Genomic DNA, 12,835 nt, shown 5'->3' with positions numbered 1-12,835 from the left:
AAAAAACGAAGAAAAAAGGAAGGCGAGCTCAAACAGTGCATGTACTGCTACATTAGCGCAACAAAAATTGATTCCAACTAGGGCAAATTCAATAGTTTCGCAAAAAATTTATGAAACGCTTTTAAAAGAAAACTTATCACATTTAAATTCTTCTACAAAATAATATTAAATAATTTGTTAAAATTTTTTAGTCTTATACAAGACTTTAAAAGATAAGATGCAACATGACAAAAAACAAAACGAGAAAAACGAAACTAAAAAAGAAAATAATTGCGGTCTTCTCTTTTTCATAATTGCTTTACGGATTTTTATGTTAGTAAACATTTTTAAAAGTATAAAGTTATCGTTAAAGTTAATAGTTTTTACTCTGTACTTATTATCCTTAAGAAAATGTCTTTATATATATACAGAAATTATTATTCTCTCCTTTTATACGTTCTGTTTTGATTTTTTTTGTGTTTTTGTTATTATATTTTACTGTTTTGTTTTTGTGGTATTTAAGGACATTAATAAGGACATTTTTTTTGTCCTTACAAAGATGTTGTTTTTTTTTGTGCTGGTTTTGTTTGCTAAACGTCTGGATTTTTGTAGAATTTACAGAAAAAAAAAACAAAAGAAAAATGTAACATTTTTTTCTCTTTAATTTTTTGTTTTTTTGGTTTCTTATAATTTTGCTAAACTTTTTGTGTAAGTACATAAGATTTAAAATAATGAGTGCCTAGAGCTGTATTACTATGTGAAAACGGGTTAGGGCGGGATTAAAATGAAAAATAAAAATAATTTTAACTCACCTGAGTGCATTTTCTTTTTCTATTTTTTGTTATTTTTATTTTTTTTTTTAAATTTAAGTCTTTCGTCGTTTGTTCAAGGCTATTTTAACTTTTTTTTTTTGTTTTTAATTTTGAATTCAAGTGAACTATTAAAAAAGACTTAAAGTTATTAAAGTAATTAAAAAAAATTTTTGTTTTTTTTTTTGTTTCTACAAAATATTGGATAAGGGGGGAAAGTTATTTAAAGAAAATTGTTTAGGCGGTATAATGTTAAGGTCACTATTATAATTATAGTGTAATTTTGTAAAAACATAAAATTTGTTTCACCACAAGGTATTTTTTTTGCAATTTTATTTTAAATTTAAAGTCAATTATGACAAAATATTTATTGTTGTAGTCGTTTTTGTAGCAATTAGTATAGTTAGTCTATTAGAATGATTGTTTTATTTCAAATTCAATATTACATTGTAACATCTATAACCACTGTCCTGTTAAGTTGACCCGATTGAAACAGTTTAGAAAAATGTTTTAATGCGTCGACCTTATACTTACCAGGGCAGTGGTATAGCAATTAATTTTAAATTGAGAACCTGAAATATAAAGACTCTTTGAAGACCACACGAATTTAAATTGGTATTTATGTTAATAATATTAATTTTTCTCACTATTTAAAAGCAATTTTTTAAAAATTTGCAAAAATTTCTAAAAAAAACAAATGGAACAGAAATTAAAATGAAAATACAACTCACTTGAATTCAAGATAAATATCTCAAATTTCATTTCTTCTTTAAATTATATTCTTAATTTAATTTTGAACACAAAAAGAAAGGATTTGTATAAAACTTTTCAAAACAATTATTTTTGTATAATAGTTATTTTAAAAGGTGAAGCATAAATTCCCACCAGCTCACTTCTTCTTTAGTACTCTTAAAATAGTTTATAAATTTTTATAAACTCATAAAAATTTAAAGGAAAACAATTGAAATAATCAAGAAAATTGAAAGTGTTCTTCATTTATTTACTTCATTTATTGTAAATTTCGCTTTCAATTTTCTATATGTTAAGTTGATTATATAATAAGTTTATTGTGCTCCTATTTAAATTCTTCATTTATTTAAGAAAAAATATTAAAATTTTCCAACACTGATTTCGTAATGAAATAAATCAAAATTAATTTTTTTAATTGTATTGAATTGCAAACCTTATTTTGAAGAATTATTAAAACTATTTTTTAATTAAATAATGTTGTTTTATTACCTTAATTATAGAAAGCAATTTGAATTGCAACTCATTGAATGCATTTTTATAAAATTTATTTTATAATATTTTGAATTTTTTTTTTATTACAAAATGAGAAAATTTAAAATTTTGAAAATTTACATTGCATATGAAATTTTTTTTTCTTGGATTTTTTAATATTTTCTTCTCAATTAACATAAATTGCATATAAACTAAAATGACCGACAAAAAATATAATATATAACAGTTACAATGTGTATGTTTTGTATGTGCATATAAAATTTTCTCAAACTGACCGGAAAACTTAATTGAATTTATAAAATTTTTTGAGTTTTACAAAAATTACTTATTATATATGTATGCATAATGTATAATATGAATATATTTGGCTACATTTAATTTGTATTCAAAATGCATTTTCATAAAAAATGAAAATTTCAATTTTATTTTTTTTTATTTTTTGATTCAAAAATAAAAATTATATCAATTTTCACTTATAATATGAAATTACTTTTGAATTTTCGTTCCATGTATTATGAAAATTTCAAATATGAAAATTTATCATATAGAAGCAACATTTATGATAATGAACTTTAAAATGGTATCTTGACAGAAATGATGTTAAAGTCGTTGAAAATATTAACATCAGCTATATTTAGAATTATGTAACTAATCCAAAGGTTAGATTAAATTTAATAGAGGTGGCCGTGAACTTGATGATTTAACTCAACTTAACTTTGTAATGCCAAATTTATTATTGAAATTTACTCGGTTTTTAATCACAACTGATCGAAAAAAAAAATACACTCAATTTAATCACCAAAAATAATTATTATCGATTTATAGTCAAATTTTTCAAAATTAGTTTTCAATTTCTTTACAGAAAACACCTTGTTCATCAGCACCAATATATTTTAATCTCGCAAAGATGACAAAAAACTTTGTTTAAAACAAAAAAATTTTAAATTTCATATAATGTCATTTTCCATTTTATATATTTTCGATGTATATATGTGCTCAATAATAATACATAATATAAATAATAATAATGTAAAAGCATAATATACAAACAGATGTAGTGTGAAAAAGGAATCAGCATGAGAATGAGCATATAGAGGAAATAAATTGAAATTCAAGATAATAGATAAAAAAAAAAAAAGTTGAAAGCAATTTTTATAATTTTTTTTTTTTCAAAATTTTCACAATATGAATTTAAAGCTTCACATATTATATCTATATATACATACATATAAACTTATCAATATTATATCAATAAAATTATTCTTTCTCCTTCTTCAATATTATAATATGGTACTTGCAATGCATACATTATTATATTAAAAATTGAATAAATTTTGAAGAGAAAACCAAAAAAAGAAGAAAATGCTGAAATATAATCAGTTAAATTGTCTCCAATTCTATCGAATATATATGTATATATTTGTAATTTATATAAGTGCATGTACATACATACAATATACACATATGTGGTACACATACATAAATGCTTCAATTCTTTAATTCGATTCGATTTTTATTTACAGATTGCAAAGTATAGAAATTTTTTATCCTATATTCTGATTTTCTTTAAAATCATAGACAAAGAGAGAAAGAACAAAAACAAATAAAATGAAAGTAACTTTTTCGATAATAATAATTATAAAGGATTCTATTTAAAATGAAATTTTCATTTTTTTTTTTTTCAAAAATACTCAATAAATTGAATGTATTAAGTTGAAATATACTTTAACTTCTGTGATCTGAATATTATATCCTTGCAAAATGATTACATTTAAAGTTCTCATTTTTTAAAGAGAACAATAATAATTATTGTGAATGGCTTAAAATATTAAAACTTTATACAAATTATATCATATGTATGATTAGCTTTTTTGGAAAATAGTAGTTAAAAAAAATTCCATAATGATTGTGTAAAACGTGATACAAAATACATTGAGAATTTGGGCGAATCACAAAAATCATATTTTTAATAATAAAACTTAATTTGAAACTATTTGAGTTTCTTACACACTGATTGTTCACAAAAAGGTATAATTAAAAAAAATTTAGCCAATTTGTTGTAAAGTATCATTCTTCCACTCAACAAATAAAAATAATACTTTTAATAACAGTCTACTACATTATTTAAATTACTTTCATTAATACACCTAAAATTTTGAAAAAAATTGCATACATTTAGGATAGAAAAAAAATTTTAAGAGGCATTAACAGAATACTCGAATTTAATGGTTTATTGCGTGAGTTGTAATTATATTTTTGATGAGATGGCATATACCGTAAGCTATACGCGGTCATAGAAATTTGAAAAAGCTTGTAGTTTCTGAAAAATCAAATGCGACACCTTGACAGGAGTTGAAGGTAGAAAAAAATTTTCTTCTAACGAAATAAGCTTTTTAAGAATATCAAGAAGCTGCTAGAATTTAAGAGTCGTAAAACTTATTATCTAGAAAAAAAAAGTAATCGAAAATTTAAAAAAAAACAGATATGCTACAGTGAACATTTTTCCACGGAAACATTTTTCATTCATTCGAAATTTCAGAAGAAAATTATTTGGAATATTTTGAGTTAAATGAAATTTTTCAGGAATCTTTATAAAAAATTTTCCACAACAATTTCCTTTAAATAATATTAGGATATTTTATTTTCTTATAGATTTCGTTTTTAAATGTCTTAATTTCTTTAACAAAATAAAAACCTCGATGCTTATTTCTGTAAGAAAATAATCTTTAATTGTGACTACTGCCATTTATTCAGGAATTATATTAAATACGAGTATTTCTCTGAAATTGAGAACTACATTCAGAAGAAAAAAATTATGGAACTTTTTTTATTAAGCATTTTTTACTAAGAAATTTTTAATAATTTTTACGGTGATATTATATGGAACAAAGTATTTGAGCTGAGTACTATGTTTAGAACAAAAAACTCTCATAAAATTTATAAAAATGCTTCTTCCTTTAGCACATATCACATTTTTGTTCTAACGTCTCATTTTTGTAAATTACAAGAGCATTTCATTCAAAATTAGTTTTAATTCAATTTCTTTACGTATATATACAACAATTTATTCACATTATATACAAAAATCATAAAAATTTTATTAACCAATAAAAAAAACTAAAAAAACGACAAAAACTTTTTTAATTATTCTTCAAGAAATTTGTCAAAATTAAAATTAACAAATCAGAGAATGGGCAATATAATTAAAATTCAAATATAATTTTTTATATTTTTAATACTCATGAATCTATATGACATGTACATATTAGGTAGGTATTACGTAAATGATGTAATAAATGTGCATGTTTTATTATTTTTAATTATTATTCCAAATTTTCTTGAAATTTAATGTCCGTGTATGTATATATTTCTTAGATGCATTATGTAATTTAAGTCTTTGAGAACCAGAAGTCGGACAGGCAAAATTTTAAAAACATATTCTTGGATTTTTATAAAGATCATCAATTTGCGAAAAAAAATTTAAAAATAAAGCCGCTCGAATTTCCTCAAAGCGCTCAAAAAAAAAAACAAAAATGCTGCAATATATGTACAATGTAGTAGTTTGGTAAACCGATTAAATGATCAGAAAAAAAACAACTAAAAAAATTTAACTTCCAATTGCATAAATACCAAGGATGGATGCCGGTGGCGCCCTCGAACGCACTAGTTATAATTATTTTCATTTGATAATTATATAATTATTTTCATTATAATTATATTCTTTGAAAATTTCCAAGTTATTCAGAAACTCATAATATTTTTAGTGTTTGGCTTTAATTTATTATACTACAAATAGTTTAAGAGCCTCCATTCTCCATGGTATAGTAAAGTGATCACTTGAGTTAAACTTTAGTAAAAATAATTTTATTACAAATTTTATTACAAATTTTTAATTACCCAACAAAGTTTCCCTTAAACCCTTTAATCAAATGATTTCCGTACAAAATAATATAGTAATAATTAAATTCAGTAAATATAAACGAAACATGACAAATTAAAATTAAGTAAATTGAGGCCAAATTATGCAAATTATAGCAAATTTAAAACATACATACAGATTAAAACAAAGTTAAGGTTGATACTGTTTCGAACTTAATTTTTCTTAAACAGAACTCTCTTCTGGTATGAAACATTATATAAAAAAAATACGACAAGGCTGCACATAACCTAAATTTTAATTAATCTAAAAACATAATTCGAATGCAATTTAATTTTTTAATTTTTAAAACAAAAGGTCTAAATAATTAAGCTTTTAAAAAACTCATTTATCTTGTCTTAGAGGTGCAATCAAAAATATTAAAATAGCCTATTTAGTATAAGTCTAGGTATAAGAACTTATCGTCCTTTGAAAAAAACTCATTCGATTTTATTCACAAAAGAAACTCAAATACTAATCATCACAAAAACCGGTGTTGATAAAACTGAAATCAGTAAAGAAATCGAAGAGGCACTCTTTTCTCTAAAGACTCTATTGATAAATCAAATTTTGTTCAATGGCAATACTTCCTAAATTATTAATGAAACCTGGTTAGTAATAAAACAAATTTTAATAAAAAAAATACTACAAATAAAATATTGTACTTTTATTAAAAAACTTTTCTAAAAACACTCTGTCGTTCTTTATTATTACACTAAAACAATCAAACATACTCTCATATCAATATGTACTTACATGTACATAACTAAATCACGCTAAAATCGCATTTTATATCATTTTTTTTCGCATAATAAAAAAATTTGTATAATGAAAACGGAACAATATTTTTTTTAATGATTGAACGATGTGTTGTTCTCTGTTTAAAGAGGGAACATTGTTCTCTTTAGGAAAATTTTCATTCAAAGTTTTAATGATTATTACAATTTTCCAAATTAAAAGCCATTATGGCTTTACATAATATTTAAAGCATTTTAAAACAGTCATTCTCCTCATTATATTTATGTGATACGTAATTGTGCTGTTTAAAATAAAATTCTGTCATTCTAATATGTTTGCTTTTTTTTTGTATAAGAAATATAATGGTAATGAAATTTTCCTTGGTATTTTTTTTTTAACATTTACAAGTTTTAAAAAAAGCAAATGAGTTGGAAAATATACCTGAGATATGGTAATAAAGTTGAGTTGATAATTTAAATTTAATTGATGGTATCAAACATAATGTTTCAACTTTAAAACATAAATTATGTGCATATCATATATACATACATATACAGGTTGTTTCGCATAAGATAGCAAATAATATTAGGAATGACACTTTGATCAATTTCCAAGAAAAAATTGTACTGGGTTGGGGTGCAGATATGTTTGTTTTCGAGCTACTGCCTGTTGAAAAAAAAGCTTCCAGATTTTTCTTGCATATAAATAAATGCTTACAATTTGAGAACCATGCGACAAACAGTAAATATCAGAGCCTGATTTCACAGGAGATCAATTGCTCTTTATTTTCGGTCTTAAAATTAATTTGATTTGAACCAGAATTTTCGAGATAAAGCTGGTCAAAGTCAGAATTTTTTTTTTTTTAATGTCAATGTCAATTTCTCAGTAATATGTCAATTTTTCAATGATATCAAGCATTTACATTAATAAGAATTGAAATATATGTTTATAAATTATATGTATGTATTTAAAATCTATTGAAATAAGGATATTAAAAAAATTTTAAATTTGATTTTCCATCCACTACTATTTTTGATAATAAACACATCATTTTATACGTAATTAGAATTTAATTTATTTCTTCCGTCATGCGATCATTTAAATATTATTCTATTCATTATATTAAAAGCAGTCATAAAGAAATTCCAATATATTATACTCGTATGTACTATCCGTAAAATGAGAAAGTCAGAAAACAATTCAATTCTAATAAAATTTTAAATCTACCAATATACTAATAATAATAATAAAGTTCAAGTAATCGGGTTCTTACTACTTTACGAAGAATACGTAAGTATTCTTCTTACAATACTTGCAAATATTTCATTTTTAAACTCAAGCTGCAATCGTTCAACACCAGTAATGATTTCCTTAAAAAAAATATGCTTTCATTTTTCAAAAAAATGTAAAATGTCCTTATTTTATTAATAACCAAATTGTCTATAAATAAAATCCCTTTTTATTCCTAAACTTTCATGAGAAATTTCAATTTCTTAAACGGAATTAAATCTAACTAACAAAATCAAATTGATATAGCTATAGTGTAGAGCATTAAAAGTACATTTAATAAAAAAAATTAACAAATATAACACATAAATATGCGATTCAAAAGTTTTAAATCTAATCACTATTTCTATGAAACTTTTATAATTTTTAATTATATAACTACATTGTTTTGAACACTATACCTCATTATATTATGATTTAGTATTGTATTGAACTCATTAGAACCAATAAAATTTCCAAGTCAATTAAAATTAATTTCCCTACTGAATTAAATTATTTAAATAGAATGTTATATTTAGATAATACGTTTATATTAGAGCTTATAAACCGGAAATTTATTTAAAATACACATGTATATTTTTTTTTCTCTTCAAAATTTTTTAAATCTTACGTTTCAGAACAATTCATTTAATGTTATTTTCCTTATAAATTCGGTATCATTGTTTGTATCTTAATATTATGTAATAGTTGTATGTGTTTATAAATGAAATCATGTCATCTTTTAATATACAAAAATATTCTACAAAATTCCAACTATTAAGAATATTAAACATCATCTTAATTTCTGTATAAGTTTTAGTCTTCAATATATTCATTTTAATTATGTGTGTAAATGAAGCAATATATAATTTATGTGTGTACGTAGGTATGTATGCTTACTATCTCACGAATATTTTTCAAGGACTTTTCCATCTGAAACTATGGACATACACACACATACTTGTATGTATATCATATAATTTGTATTTATAATATCTCTATTTGCATAAGTAAATAAATAAAAATATTATAGAGAAAAATGTCAAAACAAGGACATAAATAAATAAATATTAAAGAAAATGTAGAAGAAAAAGAAGAAAAGAAAAACATTTCATTTCATGTCTTAATTTTTAATTTTTTTTTTTTGATTCGTTATGCTTTTTATTTTTTTACGTTTATTTTGCGATTTTAAATGTTACTGAACCGCTTCGTAATTTCTTAACTATTCATATACACATATACGCACATTATGGCTCTATAGCAGTTTTTATTACCACAAAAATAAACCATATAAAATGAAAGGTATGTATATATAAATGTATAACTTATATTTCTTAATGGCACACTTTTATTCGCTCATTCCATTCAACAACAATATTCTATATGTAAAACTAAAAACCTCATTTTATAACATTCACAATAACAAAGAAAAATCTTAAAATAAAATAAGATTCTTTCAAAAAAAAAAAAAAATTTCTTGTAATAAACCTGAATTGAAAAACTAATAAAATTGAAATTGTAACTAAAAAGATCATTTTGTGGTGAAGAAAAATGTGCTGTATATTTCTGTCTGTACTATTATAACGAATTTAAAGATAATGGTAGCTATAATATAAATTCAATGTTTTATTTATTACTATAACTTACATAATAGCATGTAGTTTTTATCGATCCTACTGCCTATAACAAGGAAGTATTGTGATCGCGCCAAAAAATTTTAAATTTTACTTTTCCCGGAAATTCTCTTCACCGTATTTTAGAAATATAACACTAGTACTATAATAGTGTCTAAATTTTTATTTATTTATGTAGTTATAATATCTAAAATTTTACTACATAAAAGTTTTTGTTCTAAAATCTAGCACATATGCTGCAACCGGTAAATCTTTTTTTAAAAACCGAGACAGTTAACCTAATACTTACTATGCCACACATTTAAAATTCTAACCGTTTATCTATGTATAAATTCTTAATTCCAAAATGAAAGAAATAATAAATGGTTTTCTTCAAATATAATATTCGATAGCTACGATAAGCCACGGTAAGATATTAAATTTTTTGATTCCATAACAAAAACAATAAACCACGAAGTTTTTAAATGAAAACAGTGCATTTATGAGGCGCCCCTGTTAACATTTCCTACAGTATTCAACAAAATAATAAACAAACATTCTTACAATATAATCATTACGCTCTTTTCCTTAACGGAACTGATTAACAAACTACTTAAGACAATTGAGTTGGAGGAAGTAAATAACTAACAAAAGGTTTCTGTACTCGACAACATTTCGAAAAATATTTTCAAACACTATCGGTTATGTGCTGATAAGAACAATTTTTTTTCTATATTATCCTTGAACTTAATAATTTAATATATATATTTGTATATGGCAAACATTTATATATAAGGTATTCATAATAATAATAATACTTAATAGTTATATATAATAATAATTCCCTCATTTAATGACATTATATTATTTTAATAGTTTTATTTTGATATTAATGACAACTGACGGGCAATACTAAAAAAAAAAAACATATTTTATGTCTTTTTGTCTTAAAACTGTATACACATATTCCTCTACACCTACTGTATATTGTATATAAGATTTTTATTATTAGGAATGGCTATATATATATGTATATTGTAGTAAATATGGTTATTAAACTTAAATATAAGTTAAATAATAAAAAATATTGTCAAAAATATAATATTATTTATTCAAGATGGTTAATAAATGGTTGAAAACATAAATACGAATCATTACTCAAAGTTAATGAAAAAACAAATGTTTATTAAAAGAATCTTATTTGATTATACATCCTGGATGCACGTAAATATAACTCATAGATTATTAAAGTTTATGTATCATATTATTCATGCATATACATACTATGCAATATTTTACAATAGATTACATTTTTATGCTATTCGAAAAGTCCAAGAAATTGTAGCTTCAGTTTTTTTAAACCATAAGAGATTAATGATAGTTTTTAGGTATTATAATTGAAGGGAAGAGGAAAAGATTATCAAAATCCAAATTGGTACAAAATCTACATATTCAAGTTCAATATACTAAATGTTAAGCTGAATATTCCCATTGTGAAGGCAAGACCAAGAGTTATTCTCTGACTTTAAACAATTTCACTCAAACAATTCGCCGAATTTTGCATTTAACTCATAGCATTCATGGTAAAAGTACTTGTCCAGGCTAATAGTCATTACATTCATGCTAAAACTGTCGCATTCTTTTTTTTAGCTCCCAAACAGCTTCAATTTCTATTGGGCATTAGAATGGTAAGGAATTCGGAAATAGAATAATGTACAAGTCTCGATTCGGCTTATTTTGTATTAGTTCACAGTTATTTTGCATTTTCTGCTCAAATATTAGTCCCACTTGCTTATTTAGAAAGTTTTAAAAATATTTGATGTTGGAAATTTAATAAAATTCTTTGTTTTTAACCATATTTAAATTAACAATCAATTAAAGAATTTTAACTTTTCAATAATTTTTAAAAACAATCTGCCTTTGAGTTTAAAAATAAGTGTATCCAGATATTACACTTGCTTTTCTGTAAATAATAAAAGATCAAAGAAATAAAAAAAATATTATTAGAGAATTCTTCAAAATTAAAATGTATTCATGGCGAAACTTACAAAAATTTTAAATTCACTAAAGAAAACACGAATATAAATTAAAAATTAAAAGTTGTACTAATATTAATTATTCTTTATATTGTGGATAATGGACATTAACGAATTTAAGTGACCAAAAACCGGAACATATTCAAAACAGTTTAACATGAAATTTCTATAATTAAGTTAAAAATCAAAATTTCTTTTTCTATAATCTTTCAATCTTATATTTTTAATATTTTATATAATGTATGTAGCTATGTACGTATAAATTTGTTAAAATATTAAATTCATTAAGAGACTGTCTTACTCCAGTGCCCATTCTATATTAAAATCAATTAAGTTTCGGTTGTTGATTTCCAACAAATTATTCTACTAAATGTAAACATTTTTAACAGAACATTAAATTTTAATACGAGTATAGTTAAGGGATTCTATATAAGTTTTTCTATGTAATATGGGTAAAATATATTTACTAACACAAATAAAAAAAAATTTTGTCATAATGATTTCTAATATATTAATTTTATTTTTTTAAAAGAAATTTTTAAAAATTTTAAAAGAATGGGGGTCGTAAATCAAATTTTCTATCGCAGATCAAATTCTAAAGCACAGTTTGCTGAACACATTGCTTCCAATAACTTGTTTTTCTTTTCTTTCCAAAAAAATTTTGTTAATATTTAAGCTTAGAACCTTAAAGTATGCAATATTATACAAAATATCTAAAACAATTTGTTACTCACAAATAATTTTTAAAAGTTTCAAATTATAAGCGTCTATATTCAATTAATGTCTTTTCGCATCATAATATCACAATGTAAAAATTTCTACAAAGCCGAATCATCAACAGAAATGCCGAACAAATAAATTTTGTAGTCACCGAAAACTGCAATACAACTATTATCTTACACAGCCAGCACATTAAATGACGTAATTAATTTGATGTCATTAAATGAAATAATACGAAAATATTTATCTGCCGCCTAGATATTAATTACAATATAGTTATTGTGCAGTCACATACAAATTATATTATTGAAAATTTACATTTTTCGCTCAAAAATTAATTGACATCGCTAATTTTACAAAATACTCGTTTATTGCATAACAAACTAAAGGATCAAGGACAAATTTTTCGTTTTAATTGCTGAAATGGTTTTAATTAAATTACTTTTACCTAATACTTTTCATCTTCCAAATAACTATGCAAATGAAATTACTATACAATTCGTGTGATTTCAACTT

The 12,835-nt window shown here is 23.0% G+C and overlaps 1 protein-coding gene across 3 annotated transcripts in view; it reads left to right on the top strand.

Annotated features, from left to right (window-relative positions):
• LOC129618589 (RNA-binding protein asd-2) overlaps window positions 1-12,835 on the top strand; it is a 48,552-nt gene that overhangs the window by 27,265 nt on the left and 8,452 nt on the right. The gene's annotated exons all lie outside the window — the stretch shown is intronic.

The sequence above is a fragment of the Condylostylus longicornis genome, unplaced genomic scaffold (assembly GCF_029603195.1).
Source record: "Condylostylus longicornis isolate FDR11 unplaced genomic scaffold, ASM2960319v2 ptg000009l, whole genome shotgun sequence".
Classification (NCBI taxonomy): domain Eukaryota; kingdom Metazoa; phylum Arthropoda; class Insecta; order Diptera; family Dolichopodidae; genus Condylostylus; species Condylostylus longicornis.
The sequence above is the reverse complement of the archived record's forward strand: the minus strand, read 5'-3'. Positions and strand labels throughout refer to the sequence as shown.